The sequence below is a fragment of the Cotesia typhae genome, unplaced genomic scaffold, assembly GCF_013202065.1.
Source record: "Cotesia typhae breed Kobodo isofemale line unplaced genomic scaffold, CoteBio_Ctyphae scaffold_152, whole genome shotgun sequence".
Taxonomy (NCBI): domain Eukaryota; kingdom Metazoa; phylum Arthropoda; class Insecta; order Hymenoptera; family Braconidae; genus Cotesia; species Cotesia typhae.
In genome coordinates this window covers 5929791-5938332 of record NW_027423776.1, presented here as the reverse complement: position 1 = coordinate 5938332, position 8542 = coordinate 5929791, and the positions used below count along the sequence as shown (strand labels likewise).

Genomic DNA, 8542 nt, shown 5'->3' with positions numbered 1-8542 from the left:
AAAGTGTCCCAGTGGAAGAGAAAGTGTCCTAACGAGGCCGGTTAATCTGACTCTTTCAGTTTAAAGTTCAGGCAACCCCTTATGCATGTCAAAGCACGGATGACTGATTGTAAAACCATGGAGTAACCCACAGAAGGGTGTCCACGTAGTACACGGAGTTACCGGCAATGAAAGATGAGAGTTTTAAATTAATCCTTGTAATCGACGTGTAATCCTTTAAAGCGCCGTGACGGTAGGGTTTTGACACGTGCTTTGCTTGGTCAGCGTCTCCACGGTGGTGAGCTGATTTGTTTGTTTGTTCGTACATTTATACGGTTATTGATTGTAATTGGTTATTGTTTCAAGTGGATTATATAACCTGTTTTTGGGGTTGAAACATTTTTCGGGAAGAAATTTTATAAGCTCCATAAAATGGCTGATATTAGAATGATAAAATGTTTGTGTAAATTAATTTAGCAGATATTTGATAATTTAAAAAATTTTTGTAACAAATAAATTATGACGAGAAAAAAATGATTAAAAAAATTAACATGTAGAAATAAAAAAAAAATTTTAATGCAATTTTTTAAAAATAATTTTTTGGAACAAATTTTTTTGTTAAATTTTTAAACTAATTAATTTTTTTTTTTTAATAAAAACAATAAATAAGTATGTATTTTTGAAATTCTTAATTTTAAGACAATTTACTAGTTTTTTAAATGAAAATTAAAATACATTACAATTCTTGATTTTTTTTTATTAAAAACAAATTATAATAACAATTTGAATTGTAGATTTAAAAAACTATAAGAACAATTTTTTAAAAATATTTCAAAAATTTTTATTTAATTAATGAAAAAAAATAAAAAAATTTTCAAAGGTTTTCTAATTTTAGTCTCATGTTTTTATTTACTCCTTTTTTACTGATTTAACAACTTAAAATGAAGAATATTTGAAATAAAAATTTATTCCTTTAGAAATCATTAATTTTCTATTTTCTGAAAAAAAAAATTTCCCAAAGTAAATTTCACTTTTTCCCAGGATATTTCCTGGTATCAAAACAATCTTCTAATAACAAAAATATCTTTTTCTTCCAGGTGTCCTTCTCACCATAATTGACTATTGTCAAAACCGGTGTGCGTTCTTGACCTCCAGAGCCTGAAAATAAAAAAAATTGAATCATAAAACCAAAATAAAATGTATATTCAAAAACATTACCAATAATTGATCTCGTGTCAAGGATTTCCAGCCGTTTACCCGCTCACTCACCTATGGAAGATTCATTGAATCTATACTCAGCTGCAGATGCTCCATCATTGGCTCTTCTCCGTACACATAGAGTACAACTACGTCCAGACTCTTGAAAATTAAGTGGACCGTCATCGCAAGTGAAACAGTTGCTTGATAAAAATAATACATGCCAATAACAAAAGCTCCACGCATGGCTTCCTCATATTTTCATACATCATACACTCCCGAGAACAATGGTCCTAAAAAAGTAAATAAACAGAAGCGTGTCATTGTCTCTGAATTTTATTATAAACCAGCATCCCTACTCTTAATATTTTCATTTTATTTTTTTATGTCCACTCGAGGTAATAGCCGAACAAGGGAACAAATTTTCACCCTCTTACATCCGACCCCAACTTCAAGGAACCCGTCTAGTCTCTCTCCCAAGAGACTGCAATTTTTTTACAACTTTCAGTTTTTAAATTCCCCGGAGTAAAGTCCTGAGTTATCTAGAGCATCGGAGCTTCAATCTTCAATATCAATTTATAATAAATGTCTTTTTTGTTGTAGTGGACCCCCAGCAGAACTAGACACTTTATTTTTTTGTTGTACCTGCCCTAATGCCAAAAAGTTGTCCCTGATCGTCTTTCCGGGCGAACGCCCACGAAGAATAGGATTTACTATACGCTTTATATATAAAATGAATAAGGGTGCAGTAGGGCACGAAGGTAAGAAGAAAAGGGGAGTTAATCCTGTTCCTCAGATTATCAACTCATGCTAACGAGTCGCTAATACTATCATCAATAAATTACATTTTATTTTTCAGATCGATTTTACGTTAGAATGTTTCGTCTATTAAATTTGCAAACAACCAGTCAACTGAGGATAAATATTCTAGTTCACCTTCTGGAAGACTTCATGCGAATTATCGGAGTATGAATAGTTAATACCTTGGAATAATTAATTATTCATTTAGATTTTTTAATAAATTTTTTGAATTATTTATATTTTTCGTTAGAAAAATTTTTTTTTCAAAAGCTCAGTACGAAATAAAATTCTGTGAATTTATTTTACACTCAGGATTTTTTTTTTTTTTGAATCAACATTAAAAACCTGGGAAAATAAAATTATATTTTATATAACTAAAATAAAAATTTTTTTCAATAGGTGATTACTGAAAAAAATCTTGGGAAAAATTCAGACGTCATTGAAATTCAACGGAAATCTTGAGGGTGAGTTCCCTCAGCGTCAACCGTAAAATTAAATAGTTTTTAAAAAGTAATATTTATGAAAAAAAAAAAAAAAAAAATGATCTTGAGGTAAGGGTGACTTTTTGCTGTGATTTGTTCAAACCTCTTTGGTTAATCAGGTAATTATTACGCTTGTTGTACAGAAAAATAATTTTTTTCATTTTTCTAAAAAATAATGATCCTTGTAAATAGTGATTTATGGTCGATAAATATCAGCAGGGATTTATTTTATTACCAAGAATATTTTTATAATTTCTTAGATGATCGGTCTCAGTCGTAAAAACGATAATGATCATGAAGGGAGTTACGAGCAGGACTCCCCAGGGACTTGGAGTCTATCCTCGATTGTAGATCGCTCATCCCAGAACAAAGGATACATTTGCCGAGGAAGAATATAGCATATAGTATATAGGGAGCTGATAAAATAATTTCTTCTTTTAAAACTCTCCATACATCCATCTCTAATAGCCCGTTCATGGTGGATATTCGCCCCAAAAACTGCGTGGTAGTTGAAAAGAAAATGGTGGACAGATCGTTGCGGATAGCGGGTAGTGGATGGTGGATATGAGTCTGATGGGGGATTCATTGACGTCCTTTGATCCAAGATAAGTGAAATAATGAAATGATAGCCGCACTGAAAATATAATACCAAGTATATACTATATATTAAAAGCTTAAAATGCTAAAATGGCGACTCTTAGAGAATTAAAGCACTGGATATTTACAAGTAAATACAGGAGATTTTGATCAAATCATTGTTAATAGTTCTTTCTGTTCATGCTCATGCCAAAGGAATCTCATTTTTTATTTTCAGGTCTGCCATTCAGGATAGGATTGAAAGATAAAAAGAAATAGTGGCATTAACGTCAAAAGGCGTCGTGCGCTCCGGTAAACTCACCTGGTTCTTTTTGTTGAAGACTACTATTCAAACCACTAATAAGTTATTTAATAACTTTTAAGATCTGATTTATGATATTCAAAGTATCACTCAATTTAAATTTATTTTGTCATTGAATTTTAATAGAAGACAAAATTTATATTTAATCATTTTTTAACTTCTCTCTTAAAAATCTGTGATTTATTATTATTTCTTCAAGAGTAAATATATGATGAAATCTCAAGTCAAAAATTGATTCTTTAATGACTGTGATAAGGATAAACGGTAAATATTTACAAGTGGGGTCAACCATTTTAATTTTAATTTTTTTGATCGAATTTTCTATTTGATTTAATTGTTATGGCCCAAAATACGATTGACCCCCACTTGTAAATAATTAATTACCGGATAAACTCAGTGCAATATATGGAATTATTAGTTGAACTAAGTAAAAGTGAAATTAAGACTTTTTACCTTAAATTCTTGTTTTTTCATAATTGTTTACCGAGTAAATATCGATATAGTTGTAAACCAAATTTATCTAACATATTTTTATTTTATACAGTTGTACTATAGTACTATAGTTGTGAGTACATATATGTACTCACAACTATATGTTTCTTTATGTAATAATTTATTCCATGGCAAATGGCATTAATAAACGAAATTCTAAATTCTAAGAGTTACAAATTTTTTCAGATAATTTTTTAGAATTATCTCAGGTAAATATTGTTGATTAATGTTTAAAATTTTAAATAAAAAACTTAAATATTACTTAATAAAAAGATCTATTTAAACAGATAGTTCCAGTTGGCACAACACAGTAAAAAACACCCCGTTGAAAATTAACTGTGCAGATAATTGACAAAACACATATCAACCGGGTGTCAGCCGCGTGTCCGGCACGTGCGTGACCACGTACTTTAGTAACGTCCCAACACTTCTATTCCTTCGATATCACGCATCCTTTGGTGTGGATTGTGTATTAATAGTAGAGCTTAAAGCTGAAGAGATACTGATACTTTTTGGGATTGATACGATATCGCTTCCGCGGATCCCTAAGAAAACACAATAAAATAATAATCCTATCGGCCGCGTGCCGTCTCGAGTGTCTTAGTGGCAATATTAATGTTAATATCAATATTAATAGATATACAAAAGCTTTATTCCCACAAATTATCCATATGCGCGAAGAATATACAACATACAATATTTTTTAACAAATATGAGCCGCTTTTAATGTAAGTATTATCATTTATGATAAAAATAATACTAGCATGCCTAATATATCCCATATAATGAAGGGCTTTTACATTACAGGCACGTGTATCAAGGAAGTGGCTCATGCTTGTATCACGGTGTGAAATTATCGGCTCGGCACGTGTTAAAAGTTAGCCGTAATTGAGATATCATTACTTTCAAGATAGATCGTTCATTTTATATCAAGGATTTCGCTTATGGAACCGCGACTTAACGCCCTCGCACGTGTCTCCCCAAGGCTTGTTGAAGCATCAGTACCATAGTTAGACTATTTATGTTACATTTTTATGATACTGTCAATTTTTCAAAATTTTTATAACAAATCAATTTTATTAAATAAAAAAAATTTCCACTGATAATTTTTTTTACAATTTTCACACAAGGAATTTTAAAATAATTTATACAGTAGTTTTTTTTTTTTTTTTAATTCCCAAAAATCACCTTTTTTAGGCTGTCACACTAAGTGTGCCCTTTAAGTTTATTTACTTTGAGTTTAATTTTTCATTACTGTAGCTAGATGAAATAACTGGACCAAAAATAAATTTAAAAAGAAAGCTATTTATGTTACATGTTAGATGAGATGTAACAGCGGTAATTTGCATCATGCAATTTGCGATTGACACTTCATACGTGATGCGTAAAATTAAATTCTTCGTAGGTACAGTATATTATCAGTTTCATTCGGGGGATGGGTAACTTAAATACCGCCTTGGGATATTTAAATGTTTAATGTTCAACAGAAGTCGACAAATATTTAGTATTTAGGTACCACGTGATTCGCCCTGGGCTCCTGGCCGAAGAATACGCACATTGTCGGTGCGTGTATATCTATGTATTTATCTCATCAATTACGTCACTCAAAACGTTAATAAAAGTAAATTAAACAGGAGGCATCGTGATAACTTTTTGTAAGTAAACAGCTGACTCATTGCTATTATAAAATAAATAAAATGTTTTATTGTATTATTAGTATCTTTATTTATGTTTATGTTTATTGTTTAGGCTAACTGAGGGGAGGACTGGATGACGGTGAAGAAATAGTTATCTTGATTATTAGATATAAAATTTTTTGAAGAGTCTTCAGAAGAAAGAGAAATTCTTTTTAATTAAAAAAATTTTTTTTCTGTGTAAGTTAAAATAATATTATTTGAAGAGGATAAAATTTAGAGATCAATGATTGATTATATGTATGTTTGACCCGAACGTTTGATTTAAAAAATCAAATATACCTTCATCAAGTGTCCATTAAATTGACTTTTGAATTTAATCCGACTATTAAAAGCATTTGACTATTCATCAAATGATCTATCTCAAATAATATGACATCCTTTTAATACTAAACCCCTTTTTTAAAGTTACAGTTGGGGGTATAAATAGGCTAGGTAGTAAGTAAACATTTTTTGTAATAAAAAAATTTTTTATTCCGAAATATTGTCTTGAATTAAAATTTTACTTGTAAAAAAAAGAGGTAAATATTTACAATTGGGGTCATTCATTTTAATTTTCATTTTTTTTAACGAATTTTTTTTTTTGATTTTATTGATATTTTTTTTTTTTTTAAGTATATAAAAAAAATGAATAATTAAAAAAAAAAAATTGATTGTCACAATTTTAACAAATTTTCAAATTTTTTAGAAAATTGTGATATTCAACTTTTTTTTTAATTGTTCGTTTTTTTATGAATTTTTCAAAAAAATATATATCAAAAATATCAAAAAAAGATAAAATAGAAATTTTATCCAAAAACATGAGAACCAAAATTTTTTCCAACTTTTTCAGGCAAAAAAGCTATCGAAATCTTTATTATTTTCTTTTATCATAAATCCGCCGTAAAAATAAGCAGAATAAAAAAAAAATTTGAAAATGTTAATTTTTCACCTAGTTATGGCCCAAAGTGGGGTTGACCCCACTTGTAAATAATTACCAAAAAAGATCAAAATTTTTAACAAAAAATTTATTTTCAATAATTATTACTGTTTATTTTCCATAAATCTTTTCTTACTAGTATTTAACTTTAACACAATAATTAAGTGATTGATTTAAAAATGTTGATCTATTTTTTCTCAGGGTCTCAAATTTCTGGGTGCAGACGTGGTAGGTGTTCGGCGTAATAGATCTTAAATGTGTTAACTGTGTGATGTACAAGGAAACCGGTGGTTTACAAATGAAATGTGTGCCCGATTTCACAGCTACTTAGCGACAAAGAGCGGTGTCTTTGAAATCCACCCTCAACTACAACTACTGCCGGCGGTCAAAGAGGCAGAGCCGTCTTAGTCGGATTTTCGCGCTCTTGACTATGTTGTTGGTTCCCACTGTAAATTTACTTGTTACTGTTACTTTTATTTATGGGTTTACACTATTTGTCTATTTCTTTTCGGTAAACCTATGAAATTTATCAACTTGAGCGTGAGATCTCGGGGTTTCCTACTTCTACCCCCTGTACTTCAGTGGATTTGTATGAAAACATTTTTTATACAATAACTATAACTATTCCAGTGATTTAACATCAAACTAACAAATCGGGGTGATTTTGATATCATGTCTAATTAAATAATGAAATTTATAGCCGGAAACTTTGGTTGATTTGATTTCCTGCATCCGGCAGATATTATAACATATTGTGTATCATAAATGTATCTAATATTGAAGTAATTTTTTGTTCGGCTATTTTATAATAAATATAAGTTATTTTTATTCGTGATTAGAGGGTTCGATTGGAGTGGAGGAGTGGAAATATTAATGCTCAAACTTTCGTTGTATGCACATATACTTTGAATTATATGCCCGACGTGAAAGAGCAGCGTCGAATCGATTAGACTTGGTTCTGCTCGTACGTGAAATCACCCGGTTATGTAATTTCAAGCTAGTTAACATTAACTTACATTTTGAGTGACTTGATGCTAATGAAAATTAAAAACTATGGATAGTTTTATCTGAAACTAATTAAATGCCGGGTGTTTTTTTTTTTTTTTTATTTATACAAAAGGCTACCGCGTGTTTCTTATTACATGGAAATTTGATCCATATCTGTAAAATATTAAAATTAGTATTTTAAATAAATTTAAGTAATATAAAAATTTTTATTAGTGTTCAATAAATAAAAAAAATAATTTTTAATATTAACTAAAACTTGAACCTACATAGTAAAAAATTTTGCGTCATTGCGTAAAAAATTTTGTGTTAAATATTTAACACTTTTATTTGTAAATTTAACATTTATTGTGTTAAATTAACACAAAAAAGTGTTAAATATTTAACATAAAAATTTTTTGACGCACTGATGCAAAATTTTTTACTGTGTAATAAATAAAAATAAAAAATTTTTTTAATATTAAGTAAAACTTGAACCTAACACTTCAGTGAAATAATCTCTGCATGCGATCACAATCAGCGAACACGTCATTTCTGCATTCAGTGATTCTCACTTTGTATATTAATTCAGTTTTTCCCCCCGAAAAATTTCCGTTATAAAATATCCAGCAAACCGTGATATTTTTTCAAACATAAAACATAAAATTAAAGCTACGCATGATCTTTACTCCATTAAAAATTATTTATTTTCATAATAATACAATGCAACTTCCAGCTAACATATAATTTGATTTTTTGTAGATTTTGCTGGCGAAAAAAAGCACCACTGTCATTCGTACGCATACAAGTACAGAGTGCAGAAAGTACGGCAGATGGCTGAGTCGTTGCCCCAGTCTATTTCGTCGTACATGTATGTATATATATATGAAGAGTGAACCCCAAACAATGGTTAAATCAGGGTGTGGGTCCTGTCGAGGGGTGCCGTGGGTGTTTAATGAGCTGCCGTATAACTCGAATATGAAGGGTACTACATACCCAATGCCGACTTACCAGGGCTTAACCAGAGTTTCGCTGGTTTCGTTCTATTGATAGTAATAGTGATGACGACGAAATGAAGGATACTACCAAGGGGAAG

At 30.0% G+C, this 8542-nt stretch overlaps 2 long non-coding RNA genes across 2 annotated transcripts; both read left to right on the top strand.

The window, feature by feature from the left end:
• Positions 1-200: 200 nt before the first annotated feature.
• On the top strand, positions 201-2135 carry LOC141536483 (uncharacterized). The gene is made up of 3 exons (XR_012480734.1): positions 201-277; positions 1077-1937; positions 2036-2135. It is a non-coding gene; the product is annotated as an uncharacterized LOC141536483 (long non-coding RNA).
• Positions 2136-3955: 1820 nt separating this feature from the next.
• LOC141536681 (uncharacterized) lies at positions 3956-4749 on the top strand. The gene is made up of 3 exons (XR_012480777.1): positions 3956-4058; positions 4137-4577; positions 4657-4749. It is a non-coding gene; the product is annotated as an uncharacterized LOC141536681 (long non-coding RNA).
• The last annotated feature ends 3793 nt before the right edge of the window (positions 4750-8542 follow it).